General features: G+C 45.1%; 1 pseudogene; it reads right to left on the bottom strand.

Annotated features, from left to right (window-relative positions):
- Positions 1 to 426: 426 nt before the first annotated feature.
- Positions 427 to 9,420, bottom strand: part of LOC121838832 — a 33,633-nt pseudogene continuing 24,639 nt past the window's right edge.

Genomic DNA, 9,420 nt, shown 5'->3' with positions numbered 1-9,420 from the left:
AATGTACAATATGTGTGTAAGTGTGTGTGTTGCTGTGTGTGTGTCTCAGACACTCCGGGGAGTCTCTGTTACTCATGGGTTCTCCTGTTTCGCCTTCTTATTCTCTGCCATCCGCCTCCCACATGGCCGTGTGCTGGGGTCCACCTCTGGCCCCACCACCCAGGCACCTGGGTTCCCCCGGGCGCCTTGGCCCTTCTGGGGGCTCTGGGTGGGTGTGGCCTGAGAGTTCTGGGCATTCTGGTTGTTGTTTTAGGGGCCTGTGCCTGGGTTAGCGTACCCCGCATGGTGGTACCTTCTGGGGTTCGTGCTCCCGGGGGCTACCTTCTTTGTTCTGCTGCTGCACGGCTGGATGCCCGCTCTGCTGCTTCTGGGCATTGGGTGCACCTGCGCCAAGGACTACTTTAGGCTTTAGGCCTGAGCTTGGGCTCATGCCGTCAGGACCTGCAGACTTTGGTCATTGGTGGTGATGGTGGGGTTTTCAGGCGCTGCTTGCTCCTTCCGCCACACACGCTCGCAGAACTCCTCCACGCTGTTCAGGTCAGGGTGGTCCAGGAGGAGAAATCCCTGTACCACAGCTTGTGTTTTGTTGAGTGCCCTGCACCAGCAGACACCTGCCACCAGACCCACTACCTGCGCGCCCAGACCCTCCAGCTCCACCCTGAAACCCACCAGGCAGCAGCTCACCCGGCCTCTGTGTGGGGATTGACCTCGGAGGGAGAGGCGGGAGAGGCTGGATGAGCCGTGCCACAGCGTGGCAGGTGTAGACGCCTGAGTGGGCCTGGGTGAGGATGCGGATGAGCAGGCCCTGCTCCGTGCGTATCATCCTGTCCTCCGACTTGATCTGGAGAGAGAGATGGAGGAGGGAAATGAGGATGGGAGGAAAGCGAGGGAATAGAAAGGGTGGGGTGGATTCAATATCCACTCAATATGGTTACATTTGAGTGCATGACAAATTATTAACAAACTGAAGCAATTTCAGGTAATCATTTGTGAAGGTTTTGTGTGCTTGCAAAAGTTATTGAAAATGATTGGGACGTTATTGAGAATGATGGTGAATAGGACACATCTTGCATGCAGAGTGTGTGTGTACCCACCTCATGTTTGCGGTCCTCGTTGGGTCTTTTTGGAGCTGCCAGTAGATGAGGGCTCTCTGGGACTTGGGACTACACTCCAGGAACATGCTGCTGTTCTCCACTCCGTACCTCCTGTCTCCACATGACCCAGCCCGTGCGTCATCTACACAGAACACAAGGATAGGGTTACCAGAAACACCACAGTGGGGTTTGTGTGTGTGTGTGTGTGTGTGTGTGTGTGTGTGTGTGTGTGTGTGTGTGTGTGTGTGTGTGTGTGTGTGTGTGTGTATGTGTGTGTGTGTGTGAGAGGAAAGCGTAAAATAAAAATCTAAAGCGTTTGTACCATGATGCTGCAGGTCGGAGCACTGGGAGAGGATCTCCATCTCTGATGTCCTGGCGTCCGTCTCTGTGATACAAACAAAGAAACATACACATGTTAGATTGTGTTCCCAGTGAGTTAATCAAACGTCCCTCACACACAACATATCAACCTGTAGGGTATTCGGTCAGGCCCCTCACTGCTCTGTTTCCTCCAAATATTTCTCTTATTTCCAGTGATTGAGGGCTCTATGTACTGTGACGTTTCTACCACTAGAGGCGATCTTAACCAGTGGCACAGCTGACACATTTGTGCAGTACAACTGAAGAACAGACCAGAACTGTTTATTTCACCATCAGCCCTCTGTTAAGTCTGATGCTATTGGGTAGGTGGATATTAAAAAGAGAGAAAATCACAGGCACATTTAAAAACAACCTTTGCTTCTATTAAAAGGAATGATTCATTGTGATTCATCGTTCAGGGACATGTCATTACTAAACATGAAACACAGATAGCCTGGGCCTTGAAAATCCTGAGTATGTCCTCCACGACTTGAAAGACCCTTTAGTCGATACAGTGTGTGTGTGTGTGTGTGTGTGTGTGTGTGTGTGTGTGTGTGTGTGTGTGTGTGTGTGTGTGTGTGTGTGTGTGTGTGTGTGTGTGTGTATGTTTTAGAGCATTCCATTGGGGCGGTATTTTTCTGTCTACATATTATTTGTGAATGAGCATATGACCATGAGTATTGCATTATGTGGGATCCTACAACATGCTTCCCTGTGCTCCCTATGTGTTCCTGGTTCATTACCACTAAGATCATAGGCTCTTACGTGTCGTAAAAATCTGAAGGGAGAGAGGGGAGCACAGCCAAAGGTGGAGGTCTCTAGGTCTCGTGGTCAGGTTTCTATAACCATACAGGACATATATATATATATATATATATATATACACACACACATATAAACAACATGTACACACACCCATTTACCCACCCACACACACACATAAATAAATACACTTACACATGCATATCCCCTCCGACGCACACCCTGCTCCTACCCAACACCCAGACACACACACTCCACCACTCTTCCTACATTTCCTCCCAAGCATTCCTGCCTTTGGCTGTCTGAACACGTGCAGGGCAGTCCGAGTGCCTGCTGAGCCGAGCCCGGGCGTCTGGTTCTCATTTAGCTGGAGAATAAAATATTTGGAGAGTACTGGAGCGCCCCAGCAGCTCTGACCAAGGGTGTACCACCACCCCTCTACCGCCCTCCTTCTGAGGCTGCTATTCAATTCACTCATACTTCCCTAGTGTAGATGTTGATCTGAGGTCAGTTTTGTGTTTTCGGACCTGATGGTTAGGGTTAGGTTTGAGGGAGGGTACGCTGATCATAGATCTGTATTTAATAGAGAGTTGTGCTGGACGGAGGTGGAGGGCTGGTAGTGGTCAGGCTAATCCTGCTGGATGGAGGAGAAGGTCATTTATGGGTGTGTTTGTTCATAGCTCTCGGCTGGTGGGGGTGAAGAAGTCAGACGGCTCATGTTGGCCTATTATTTGGTGTGTGTGGCTATGTGGGTGTTTTATAACTCTTGGCTATAGGGTGAAGTGGTTCTAACACTGCTACTGGCCAGGACTGTGTGTGTGCGGGGAAGCATGGTTTTACCACCCCTGAGCTGTGGAATGCACAACAATCACACAAATTGAATGTGTGTACCAGTGTATTTGTGTACGTGTACAAAGGCAAGAACAGTAGGTGAACCCTTTGGAATTACCCGGATCTCTGCATAAATTGGTCATCAAATTTGATCTGATCTTCATCTAAGTCACAACAATAGACAAACACAGTGTGCTTAAATTAATAACACATAAATAATTGTATTGTTCTTGTCTATATTGAATATGTCATTTAAACATTCACAGTCTAGGTTGTAAAAAGTATGTGAACCCCCCAGGCTAATGACTTCTCCAAAAGCTAATTGGAGTCAGGAGTCAGCTAACCTGCAGTCCAATCAATGAGACCAGATTGTAGATGTTGTTTAGAGCTGCCCTGCCATATCAAAAACACACACAACATGTGAGTTTGCTGTTCACAAGAAGCATTGCCTGATGTGAACCATTCCTCAAACAAAACAGGACCTACGATTAAGAATTGTTGACTTGCATAAAGCTGGAAAGGGTTTCTCTCTAAAAGCCTTAATGTTCATCAGTCCACAGTAAGACACATTGTCTATAAATGGAGAAAGTTCAGCACTGTTGATACTCTCCCTTGGAATAGCCCTCCTGCAAAGATGACTGCAAGAGCACAGCGCAGAATGCTCAATGAGGTTAAGAAGAATCCTAGAGTGTCAGCTAAAGACTTACAGAAATCTCTGGAACATGTTAACATCTCTTTTGACGAGTCTACGATACTAAACAAGAATGATGTTAATGGGAGGACACCACGGATGAAGCCACTGCTCTCCAAAAAACCATTTCTGCACGTCTGAAGTTTGCAAAAGTGAACCTGGATGTTCCGCAGCGCAACTGACAAAATATTCTGTGGACAGATGAAACTACAGTTGAGTTGTTTGGAACGAACACAACACTATGTGTGGAGAAAAAGGCACAGCACACCAACATCAAAACCTCATCCCAACTGTAAAGTATGGTGGATGGAGCATCATGGTTAGGGCTGCTTTGCTGACTCAGGGCCTGACAGCTTGCTATCATCAATGGAAAAATGAATTCCCAAGATGATCAAGACATTTGCAGGAGAATGTTAGGCTATCTGTCTGCCAATTGAAGTTCAACAGAAGTTGGGTGGACGCAACAGGACAACGGCCCAAAACACAGAAGTAAATCAACAACAGAATGGCCTCAACAGAAGAAAATACACCTTCTGGAGTGGCCCAGTCAGAGTCCTGACTTCAACCCGATTGAGATGCTGTGGCATGACCTCAAGAGAGCAGTTCACACCAGACATCCCAAGAATATTGCTTAACTGAAACAGTTCTGTAAAGAGGAATGGTCCAAAATGTCTCCTGTTGTGCAGGTCTGATCCACAACTGAGTTTGGTGAGGTTGTTGCTGCCAAAGGAGGGCCAGAGTTCACATATCTTTTTCACCCTGCACTGTGAATGTTTACACCATGTGTTCCATAAAGACATGAAAACATATCATTGTTTGTGTTATTAGTTAAAACAGACTGTGTTTGTCTATTGTTGTGACCTAGATGAAGATCAGATCAAATTTTATGACCAATTCATGCAGAAATCCAGGTATTTCCAAAGGGTTTACATACTTTTTCTTGACATTGTATGTGATATGTGGGCATGTGCACACATGTCCCTAAATGCTTGTATGTGGATTCTGTGTATATATGTGTATGCATAGGAACTTTTCTGTCTGTTTGTCTTTCTGTGTGTGTGTGTGTGTGTGTGTATTCATACTTTATGTTTACAAACCAGCATCCTACTACTTCAGACCCTCATTCTGCTTTTCTGCATTCATACTTGCCTGTGTGTGTCCCTACGAGAATGTCTGTGTGTGTGTGTATTCTACCGCTTGCGGTAGGGAAGTAACGGGAGCACTCTGTTCCATCCCAGGCACAGTAGGGGTCACGGGCCAGACAGCACTCAGCGCAAGCCTTCCCGTACACCTCACAGCGGTGCAAAGGCATCTGGGAAACGCCTAGCGCCGAGCCCAGGTACAGCTGTTGCTGTTTGGTGGAAAGCTCCATTGCTGTGATGGGGGTGGGCTCCTGCAGAAAGACACAGTTAGAGAAGATATAACACTCTGATTCATTTAGACACCCCCTCATAACTCCCTATGGAATTTCCCCACTCCTCCCTTTTTATTTCAGAGCTAGACATTGATCATGTACCCTTCACTTCCCAACAAAATGACTGGTGTTCTATTACACTCCCTTGAATATTTTCCATGTAAATACAATCAATTATAACCATAACCAGTTTCCCAGTGTGTGACCGTACCCTGAACACGGTCATCTCCTCCAGGACCACCTCTTCCAGGTCATGCCAGCTCTCTCTTGGGATGGTAACCACCTTCAGGACCGTGCCCAGGTCTACAACAGGAAACATACATCAGTATTCAGTTATCTATCTGACTCTAACCACCTACAGGACCATGCCCAGGTCTACAACAGGAAAACATACATCAGTATTCAGTTATCTATCTGACCCTAACCACCTATTCAGGACTGTGCCCAGGTCTACAACAGGAAACATACATCAGTATTCAGTTATCTCTCTGACTCTAACCACCTACAGGACCGTGCCCAGGTCTACAACAGGAAACATACATCAGTATTCAGTTATCTATCTGACTCTAACCACCTACTCCCAGGTGAAACATACATCAGTATTCAGTTATCTCTCTGACTCTAACCACCAGGACCGTGCCCAGGTCTACAACAGGAAACATACATCAGTATTCAGTTATCTCTCTGACTCTAACCACCTACAGGACCGTGCCCAGGTCTACAACAGGAAACATACATCAGTATTCAGTTATCTCTCTGACTCTAACCACCTACAGGACCGTGCCCAGGTCTACAACAGGAAACATACATCAGTATTCAGTTATCTCTGACTCTAACCACCTACAGGACCGTGCCCAGGTCTACAACAGGAAACATACATCAGTATTCAGTTATCTATCTGACTCTAACCACCTACAGGACCGTGCCCAGGTCTACAACAGGAAACATACATCAGTATTCAGTTATCTCTCTGACTCTAACCACCTACAGGACCGTGCCCAGGTCTACAACAGGAAACATACATCAGTATTCAGTTATCTCTCTGACTCTAACCACCTACAGGACCGTGCCCAGGTCTACAACAGGAAACATACATCAGTATTCAGTTATCTATCTGACTCTAACCACCTACAGGACCGTGCCCAGGTCTACAACAGGAAACATACATCAGTATTCAGTTATCTCTCTGACTCTAACCACCTACAGGACCGTGCCCAGGTCTACAACAGGAAACATACATCAGTTATCATCAACATTCAGGTCTACAACAGGAAATAATATTCAGTTACACTACAATATAACAGTTCAGTCAGTTATCTATCTGACTCTAACCACCTACAGGAAGGAGGCAACGAATCATTGCAGGACTTTCAAAAAGAAGGAGGCAACGAATCATTGCAGTTTATTGAAGTTGATGTCAAGGTGAACTTTGCTCAAGGGGACATTTGCTTGCCTTAGGTGCTCATGCAGCGTAACAACCTTGAGCACAAATCATAAATTCCCCCCCAAAAAACGCAGACTTTTTTTAACGTAGCATTCAACCAGTTGGATTGCTAATTAAAAAAAAAGGATAATATAAAAATAAATGAATCATATCTCACTGACCTGTTCCAATGAACATGACGTCGTACTGTCCGTCCTCGGCCTCCACCTTGTCCACCACTAGCTGGGAGAACTGGTAGTCCACATCAGTCCTCACCACGATGGGACGACCCCCGATGGGGTGCACAGGGTTAAACATGGCCGGGTGGCCCCGCGCAAAGGTGATCACATCATCAGGGAGGTCCTTGGTGGAGTCAAAGCCCCCAAAAGTTTTACTGGGGCACTATGAAGAACAAGAGGCTATAGGTCAGGTTTAATACATCTATGTGTCTGGAACTGAGGTCATAGCTGGGGCACTATGAAGAACAGGAGGTTCTAGAGTTAACAAGTCACATTTAATACATCTATGTGTCTGGAACTGAGGTCATAGCTGGGGCACTATGAAGAACAGGAGGTTCTAGAGTTAACAAGTCACATTTAATACATCTATGTGTCTGGAACTGAGGTCATAGCTGGGGCACTATGAAGAACAGGAGGTTCTAGAGTTAACAAGTCACATTTAATACATCTATGTGTCTGGAACTGAGGTCATAGCTGGGGCACTATGAAGAACAGGAGGTTCTAGAGTTAACAAGTCACATTTAATACATCTATGTGTCTGGAACTGAGGTCATAGCTGGGGCACTATGAAGAACAGGAGGTTCTAGAGTTAACAAGTCACATTTAATACATCTATGTGTCTGGAACTGAGGTCATAGCTGGGGCACTATGAAGAACAGGAGGTTCTAGAGTTAACAAGTCACATTTAATACATCTATGTGTCTGGAACTGAGGTCATAGCTGGGGCACTATGAAGAACAGGAGGTTCTAGAGTTAACATGTCACATTTAATACATCTATGTGTCTGGAACTGAGGTCATAGCTGGGGCACTATGAAGAACAGGAGGTTCTAGAGTTAACAAGTCACATTTAATACATCTATGTGTCTGGAACTGAGGTCATATGTATTTCATGTTGAGCCGTGTTATAATAAGTAGGGAATATGGTTATTGAGGTTATTGTGATGAATACTAATGTTACATTTTCCTTTCATAAGTCACCTATTACCTTGCTATAACTATTGATATTCATGACTTCTATAAAAGTTGACATGTGTGCCATCAGTCACTTGCTACTTCCATATACGTAAATATAGGTATCCGTTGTGAATTACTTGTATTTGTCTATTAGCTTCTAAGTAGCAGCTATGAGGTGCTATAACTTGTCATAACCCCATATGACCCCCTGTGACTCACCGTGCCAGGGGGGGTAGGGCACCCTCCCCTGGAAGGGTACCCACTGGTAGGTGGGCCCATCTCGGTGGGCATAGGGACCCAGGAAGACCCTCCGGATGTCTGCCATGTTGTACATACACACTGCTGAGCCTTTGAATATGTTACTGTAGAGGGGAGTAGGGAGGCAGGAGAGAGGATGAGAAGAGGGTAGAGGGAAAGAGGGAGAGAGGGAGAGGAGAGGGAGAGAGAGAGGGGGGGCAGGAGACTGTGAGACCCATAACCATCACAACATAAGACAATAATAATATCCAGGTCTGATATTATAGCTGTAGAAGAGGACATAATCAAAGCTCACCCTGACATACAACAGACAGACCAAGAAGAATGTTGTCATAATTAAATGGAGAGGATGTCGGTTAGAAACATGGCTGTGATAGAATCCAGCTTCCAGAGAATGGACAGGAATTTAGGCCGGTTACCAACGAGCGAGACCGTAATTCACCCCTAATGGAACACAGTTGGAGGGAATGATGGTAATGCTGTGTTGCAGTATTCCACCACTGTAGGTTTTCCAATGGACAATTCCATCATTTGTTCCAAGTGCTAAAGTGTATCTGTGTGAATCGTAGGGCTGGACAGAATCATTTACAAGAAATGGTTCAAGACCATAAAAATTCCTCTAGAATGAATTTAAACAAATCCATGTACTGACACAAAATACAAAACAATACATTTTCATTGACTAGATGCACATAATAGTGATTATTTATGGATATGCAGTAGTTTATTGGTCCATCTGAAACTATATTCCCCTGTGGCTTGGTAAAGTAGTACACTGCGTTATACAGAGAATAGTATCACTTGAGATTAGAGCTGGGCGATGTGGAAAACCATCCATATCACCATAAATTGCCTGAATTGATGCAATAACGACAAACAGAACGTTACGTTTATAACAGCAGTGTTTAACCTTTTAATATTACAACAATAAAAAAAGTGGAAAACATATTTCTTTGCAACATATTTCTTTGCAACAAGGCCTAGGCCTATTGAGCAAACATGGACATAATGTTTACTCTGGAGGATGCTCTTAGTCTTTCTAAAACAGTTCAATGGACTAGAGTTGAAGGATAGCTGCTCACTGTTGTGTCTGGGAAAGCTAAACAGCTGCTTTCTAAAACACTTTTCAATGGATATGAATCTGCGTTGACCAGTCTTCAATGAGTATCCCATGCCGGACAAGATATGTGTCTGTGTGTGCAGGTATACTTTCTTCAATGAGTATCATGGACATATGGACAAGATATGTGTCTGTGTGCAGGTATACTCCCTCATCTTCAATGAGTATCCCATGGCCTCTAATGGACAAGATATGTGTCTTAACCAGCTCTTCAAACCCAGCTGGACAAGATATGTGTCTGTGTGTGAAAATCCCTCTCTTCAATGAGTAAA

The sequence above is a fragment of the Oncorhynchus tshawytscha genome, linkage group LG15 (assembly GCF_018296145.1).
Source record: "Oncorhynchus tshawytscha isolate Ot180627B linkage group LG15, Otsh_v2.0, whole genome shotgun sequence".
NCBI lineage: Eukaryota > Metazoa > Chordata > Actinopteri > Salmoniformes > Salmonidae > Oncorhynchus > Oncorhynchus tshawytscha.
Note: the sequence above shows the minus strand (reverse complement) of the source record. Positions and strands in the feature narration are given on the sequence as shown.